This window comes from Neolamprologus multifasciatus, chromosome 8, assembly GCF_963576455.1.
Source record: "Neolamprologus multifasciatus chromosome 8, fNeoMul1.2, whole genome shotgun sequence".
Classification (NCBI taxonomy): domain Eukaryota; kingdom Metazoa; phylum Chordata; class Actinopteri; order Cichliformes; family Cichlidae; genus Neolamprologus; species Neolamprologus multifasciatus.
In genome coordinates, this window is record NC_140446.1 from 28,382,253 (window position 1) to 28,390,119 (window position 7,867).

The window sequence follows — 7,867 nt, forward strand, 5'->3', positions numbered from 1 at the left end:
TTGCTGTTACATTCATGGAAAATCAGAATTTAAATTTAAATTTTATTTGTCACATACACAGTACGATATGCAGTGAAATGCTTGGACAACTGCTCGTGACCTAAAGAAAAAAGAAAAGGCTATGAATAAGATAGGAAATAAACATGAAAATTAAAACGGGTCAATTTAACTGGGAAAAAATAAGATAAAATATATAAAAGTTGAAAATAAAATAACTGTACAACAAAATACACAATACACAGTAATATATAAGAATGTATGAAGAAATATAAATATATACATACACAATAACAGCAGCTGTACAGTATTAACTGGAAATGAAGAATATAATGTCCAGTGTTGTGCAATCCACATTGTGCAAATATGCTTAAAGTGATTTAAGTGATGAAGTGAAAACAATGTCCAGAATGTCCAGTGTGTGTGTAAGAACTATATGTGTGGGTCAGTACTGTGTGGTGGTGTGATTGAGATGGTAATTTATTATATGTAAAATGCATCCAGACGTGTGGCTTTCTAAAATATTTAGCGTCAGGGACAAAAACACTGAAGAACAGCTGAGCTAAAAAGGAAGAGCTTCAAACTTGTCGAGGATCCTCAGAGTGTGTAATCACTCAGTGATAATGATGATAACTGCCTTTACTATCAGTAGTGAATGTGAGGAGGTACATTAAGACTCTGTGCGTGCATTAAGCTGCATTACAGTCACACTGCTCTGTGTGATTTTCAAAATAGAGAGCAAGAGAAAATAAACAAAATCTGCAAAAACCCTAAAACCATTGTTCATTTAAACAAACAGAAAACAAGTTTAAAACTATCAAAGTGTTAAACACTTTGTGGGTCTTTGGGGAGATCTGGGACCAGTTGTTGGACTTTATAGAAGATTCTAGATTAGTCGTAGTTTTTATTTCATGACGTGTAAAATGTGTCAGCTGAGATTTGTGAGGCGGCGCCAACAAAGCAGCTTTTCATTCTGCTGTTTCCAGTTTCAGAATCTCTGAGGAATCAAAAGCAGCCAAAGATTATCAAACAGTTTAGTCCTTGTCAATTGTTGTCCCATCACCACATTCAACTTCAAATAGCTTATCGTCAATCTCATGCAAACAGCATGAGTGGGACTTTTGCAGTGAGTAGATTAGGTTAATGATTGAGTGAACCCTCAGCACCGGGGACAGCAGAGAGATAGCAGCGAGGCTGGATTGATAGTCTTACAATACGCTCACAGTACTAGTTCATATAATAGATTACTTAACACCAATCGGGAATTGAAATGAAAACGTGTTCTGGGAAACGTAACTTTTTTCTTAACCCTGTGCGATATTTGGACGGAGAGGTCATCGCTCTTGTAGCCATACTTGAGCTGCATCACCATCGCTGAGGTTCAACGGCCTCACCGTACAAGACTATACTCAGACCAAGAGCACACTGATTGATCTCAGCTCCTGTATTGTGTAATGGTTCACAAATTGTGCAGGCTAAAGTCAACATTTGGACAAATAGCACAAACAGCTGGTGGGTGAAATGTTCAGACGATAGCTGACTGATTCCAAAGTGCCCATCTGATTTGGCCAATACACACACACACACACACACACACACACACACACTGCTTGTTTTTGTCCTAACAGGTTATGTAGAATAATAAAATCCATGACTGTGATCATTTGACTCATTTCCATTAAGCAGCAGCACCAACAGAACGTCACTGTGACCTGATCATGATCATGAGACATTTGGACACTACTTTCATCTCTCAGACTGAAACATCACGAGCGATGCACGGACAGGAAGGATACTGATGAGGTGAGGTCTGTTTCTCAGATGTGGGACTTTATATCACCTCTTTAACAGGATGAAACAGTCATAGGCAGCAGGACAGCTCACTGACAGTCTATTAGCTGTGTGTGTGTGCGTGTGTGTGTGTGGGTGGTATTGGTGACACAAGTTAATGTGTGGTTATATTTGAACGACTGAGGAATGTGTTGACTGTTGACCTTGGCCAAATGGAAGCCATTATCTCGCCCTGCTGAGGCCCCCTCCTCTACTGAGCTGATAAATTAATGAGAGAAAACAGCACTTACATCAATACTGGTGTCGCCAGCAGCCACAGGGACACAGGTCGGGGGGGGGGGGGGGGGGGGGGGGGCAGAAACTGAGAGATTAATGTCATTGTTCAGTATCACTGTTGAGACAAGGATGGGCAAAGTGAGGGAAGATGGCAGCAATAGTAATGATAGTACTATCCAATCCAGTTTCTTTCACTTATTGGCCCAGGTCATCAGAGGTCATCAGAGGTCATCAGAGATGCCCAGACCACCTCCTCCAGCTCTTCTTCTGGGGAACTCGAGCATTTGCGACCCAGCAGAGACACATGATGTCTGTAGTGTGTCCTGGGTCTGCCTTCGGGTCTTCAGGTTGGACACCCAAAACACTTGACATAGATGTTGTGGAGACGAGAGCCTTTCTGAATGCCCAAAGCGCCTCAGCTGGCTCCTTCTCAGTGTATGCAGGTGCAGAAGCTTTACTCTTTTCAAACGAGTCAGCTCTTCACCATCCTCTACCACAGAGGAAAATCTGTAAACAGTGAGATAATTCAGGATCAGAGACGATAGATGGAGGGCTGAGGTGGACACTACTCTGAGCCGCGTGCCAGAGAGAATATTGTCACTGAACATGTGCTGAATAGCTCTGAGTATCTGCTGTTTCGGAGAAGCTCAACAGCGCACCAGCCTGGATGAAGAGCTGCACAGGAACCCTCATTACCAAGCAGCACGAAGTCCTGAAGAGAGAAGCAGAGTCACACCGTACAAAAACACGGGTGACAGAGACACTGCAATAACCTTTGTGTGATGAAATGCAAAGAACACGGGCAGTCATCCTAAACAAACAACACCATCCTGCAAAGAGCAGCAGTCCCTGCCATGCACACCTGATGAAATGGAAATGCACACATTGGCCATCCAGAGCTCAGCTCTCCTAGCCTGACAGATGCCTCCCACCACAGGTACACATCTGTAGAGAAACAAACACAGAGACAGATGTTCATGTGTCTGCCTGTGGACACAACTTGTCGAGGCAAAAGGACCAAAATGATGAAAGACGTGATCACAAAACTCTCCAGACCTTTTAATTTTAGTTATAAATCACATTAACGGCTGAGACTGTTGTGGTTCAGCCCAAGCTTCTAATGTGTAATATTGCAGTATATTGCAATATTGTAATTATTACAGTATTTTGTTGTCATGCAAAGTACTTTAGCATTTTAAGTGCATCTTTAACCAGAGACTGTGGCACTGATGACACCAGAATACTCAAAAAGTTGCCATTTTTACACCAGTACTAACTATTACAACATTGTTACATTTGTTGTTGGTTCTCTTTTTTGTGTTTTTTTGCAAAGTTGTAATGCATCTATATCAAGACCTTTGGGACAGTTTGTGCGCGCAGCAGCTTTCTTGCAGGGATCATGCATCTAACTAAGAGTAACACAACTTTCATCTTTGGTGTCAGCTTATCTTTACGCTCTATGGCAAAGTAGTGCGAATCGTAATGGCCTTTACATTTGCATTGCTGCAGCTTTGTGTGTGCTCTGGCTGGTGTGGTGTTGTTGAGTGGAGCACTACTGAGCCCTTCACTCATAGATTGGTGTGCAGACAGTTGTAACACCACAGTATTAACAGTCCTGCACTGACTGAAGTCTGAAGAATCGAGCAGATTCCAGTGAAATACTGACAGTGTTTTCTATTTCTTGCACTACCACAGGTTACTGCAACAAAAACAAGATGTTACAGTGTTTGAGATCTAATGCTGGTGCATAATTAACATTTCTAATAGTGCATTACACTGATGTGAAGCTTTACACAGTTTTGACAGAATAGCTGCATGCAGACTGTTTTAAATGTAATGCATTGATTTATATTTAAATACTATTATTAGTCTGTATTTTAACAGCTAATGGAAACAGAGGATATGCGGTAATTTGCCAAATATACAAACTCTGCTGCATATTTAACTGAAACATTCCTGAAATCCTTGAAACTGCTGTGAAGTTATTTAAATTTTTTTCAAATAACTATGAACAAAATGTGAAACATCATTCGAAACACTCAGAATGCAGCTTGTTTACTTCCTATGAGAACCACACATGGAATATAAGCTGGAATATTCAGTCCTGTTGTGTGAGCCAAGGTGCTGGCATTTCCACACTACACATAGTGTTCTTTAACAGCTGTGCCACACAGAGTCAGTACCACAGCACAAGCACTCAGAGCACGTGACAGGACCCTCGGTGTAACTACACTGGGTACACATTATTTCTCCATATGCAGTGTTGATGCTGTGCGTAGCAGATATCTGAACTCTCGTCTGCTGAACATCATGGTAAATGGCCTGTATAGTGCTTTACTAGTCCATAAGGACCCCAAAGCACTTTACACATCCAGTCATCCACACACTGGTGATGGCAGCTACATTGTAGCCACAGCCACCCTGGGGCGCACTGACAGAGGCGAGGCTGCCGGACACTGGCGCCACCGGGCCCTCTGACCACCACCAGTAGGCAACGGGTGAAGTGTCTTGCCCAAGGACACAACGACCGAGACTGTCCAAGCCGGGGCTCGAACCGGCAACCTTCCAATTACAAGACAAACTCCCAACTGTTGAGCCACGATCGCCCCGGCATCAGCCAACAGTCAAAGCAGAAAAATCAAGCAAGTGGAAACCAAAGTTATCAGTGTTGTAAAGCAGCGGTCTCCAACCTTTTGTGCGCCACAGACCAGTTTATGTCCAACCATATTTTCATGGACCGGCCTTTAAGGTGTCGCAGATAAATAACAAAACAAAACCAGTGCTGGTACCAAGAGAAGAAGATTTATTCATAACACACAGAAAAGACCCAGAGAAACGATACGTTTAGTTAACCATAAAAACAGTAAAGAAATAACAATAAAAACATACATTTGGGGACTGCTGCTGTAGACCAAGCAAGCCTTAAGTGTTGTTTCACAAACTGTACACGAACTTAGATCCTCTGACTCAGTCCATCTCCTGATGAGGAGCTCTGTAAAGAACACTGTTATCTGTGGGTCAGGGGGAAAGCAGAGGGACTCTTTTTATAGCTCGAGTCATTTTTGATGAATAAGTAAATATTTAAAATCAGTAAACAGCCGCAAAACATATTAAGGCCTTATAAGGACGGTGACAGCGATTTATTAAACTTTTATAGACCTAGGGGAGGAAGATAGGACACGCTGTGGAAGAGAGCCAAGGATAACTAACAATTCAATGCAGAGTGGTGTATAAACACGCAGTGAGTAAAAAAGGAGAAGAAGCTCAGACCTATTGCAGCGTATCTAAGGGAGGATTCAGGAAAACTGAAGGCTCTGCCTCCCATTCTACTTTTAAATACTCTAGGAACAACAAGTAGGCCTGCAGAGCGAGAGCGAAGTGCTCTAATAGGGTGATATGGTACTACAAGGTCATTAAGATAAGATGGGGCCTGATTATTTAAGACCTTGTATGTGAGGAGCAGGATTTTGAATTCTGGATTTAACAGGAAGCCAAAACAGGAGAAATCTGCTCATGTTGTTAAGCTTTTGTACTTTGCAGACTGTAATGATGTGGTGCACAAAATGTTATATCTGATTTTAAATATTGATGCTCATAATGATCTAATTTGTGATCAACATGTAAACTGTTTCATCACCAGCTTTAGTAATCTCATCATTTCAAATGGACCAATGAGATTCTGACTGAAGACCTGCTCATTTGAATGTTATCTGAAGAAACAGGCTGTCTAAGTACCTCATTATGTTTCTTTATCTGAAGATAACAGGCGTCTATACTTCCTCGTTTGTCAAACCTGGAGTCATCGTTTGCTAATTCAGATCAGCTTTGATAGAAAGGATGAAATTTCATTACCACTCGATTTTATTTTATTTTTTTATGCACAAAACAGGCTCACAAAGATAGAAGAGTCAGAGTGTTTTCTGTGCTTTTACATCCCAGTGTTAATGAAGATTTGAAAATGTCGTGGTTTGTTTCCTGGTTTGTGTTTCTCTTTGACGCCCACCCCAGTTTGTACTTCAGGCATTCTTTCCAAATTCCAGTTTGAGATAACCCTGATGGCGTCACTAGGAAAACTGTTGTCACCGGATGAGTATTACCTGATACGATTATGTGTAAAACTGATGGGCTTGTCCTTGCTGACACGACTGCTAAGAACACAGAAGTAAAACCAGAGGGCATCACTGTGCATGTCAGCAGTACTGCAGCCGCACGGTGAGCTAACTGCACACGTGTAGAAGCTCTGCAGCACAGCCATAGAAGTACTGACACCCACATGTGAGCCTTAAAGACTCAGAGACCAAAGCATAGAGATGCACATCCTCAGAAAAGCAGAATAAAGAGGCCAGACGTCAAATTACAGACTCAGGGCGCAACGAGCTGTGCTCGTGGTGCACACCGGCTCCATCACTGGGCTCCGTCACAGGGCTCAATCACAGAGCTCCATCACAGGGCTCCGTCACAGGGCTCAATCACAGAGCTCCATCACAGGGCTCCGTCACAGGGCTCCATCACAGGGCTCCGTCACAGGGCTCCGTCACAGGGCTCCATCACAGGGCTCCGTCACAGGGCTCAATCACAGAGCTCCATCACAGGGCTCCGTCACAGGGCTCCATCACAGGGCTCCGTCACAGGGCTCCGTCACAGGGCTCAATCACAGAGCTCCATCACAGGGCTCCTTCACAGGGCTCAATCACAGGGCTCCGTCACAGGGCTCCGTCACAGGGCTCAATCACAGAGCTCCATCACAGGGCTCCGTCACAGGGCTCCATCACAGGGCTCCATCACAGGGCTCCGTCACAGGGCTCCATCACAGAGCTCCATCACAGGGCTCCGTCACAGGGCTCAATCACAGAGCTCCATCACAGGGCTCCGTCACAGGGCTCCATCACAGGGCTCCGTCACAGGGCTCCGTCACAGGGCTCCGTCACAGGGCTCAATCACAGAGCTCCATCACAGGGCTCCTTCACAGGGCTCCATCACAGAGCTCCATCACAGGGCTCAATCACAGAGCTCCATCACAGGGCTCCGTCACAGGGCTCAATCACAGAGCTCCATCACAGGGCTCCGTCACAGGGCTCCATCACAGGGCTCCTTCACAGGGCTCAATCACAGAGCTCCATCACAGGGCTCCTTCACAGGGCTCCATCACAGAGCTCCGTCACAGGGCTCAATCACAGAGCTCCATCACAGGGCTCCGTCACAGGGCTCAATCACAGAGCTCCATCACAGGGCTCCGTCACAGGGCTCCATCACAGGGCTCCGTCACAGGGCTCCGTCACAGGGCTCCGTCACAGGGCTCAATCACAGAGCTCCATCACAGGGCTCCTTCACAGGGCTCCATCACAGAGCTCCATCACAGGGCTCAATCACAGAGCTCCATCACAGGGCTCCTTCACAGGGCTCCATCACAGAGCTCCGTCACAGGGCTCAATCACAGAGCTCCATCACAGGGCTCCTTCACAGGGCTCAATCACAGAGCTCCATCACAAGGCTCCGTCACAGGGCTCCTTCACAGGGCTCCATCACAGAGCTCCATCACAGGGCTCCATCACAGGGCTCCTTCACAGGGCTCCATCACAGAGCTCCATCACAGGGCTCCGTCACAGGGCTCCTTCACAGGGCTCCATCACAGAGCTCCATCACAGAGCTCCATCACAGGGCTCTGTCACAGAGCTCCATCACAGGGCTCCATCACAGAGCTCCATCACAGGGCTCCGTCACAGGGCTCCTTCACAGGGCTCAATCACAGAGCTCCATCACAGGGCTCCGTCACAGGGCCCAATCACAGGGCTCCGTCACAGGG

The 7,867-nt window shown here is 45.3% G+C and overlaps 1 protein-coding gene across 1 annotated transcript in view; it reads left to right on the top strand.

Moving 5' to 3' along the window:
* The window catches only part of hhex (hematopoietically expressed homeobox), a 6,590-nt gene extending 6,439 nt beyond the window's left edge, over positions 1–151 (top strand). Inside the window, exon 4 of the mRNA XM_085171532.1 lies at positions 1–151. This exon is cut by the window's left edge and continues 1,508 nt beyond it. The gene's annotated coding sequence lies outside the window, so the exon portion shown is untranslated.
* Positions 152–7,867: the final 7,716 nt, after the last annotated feature.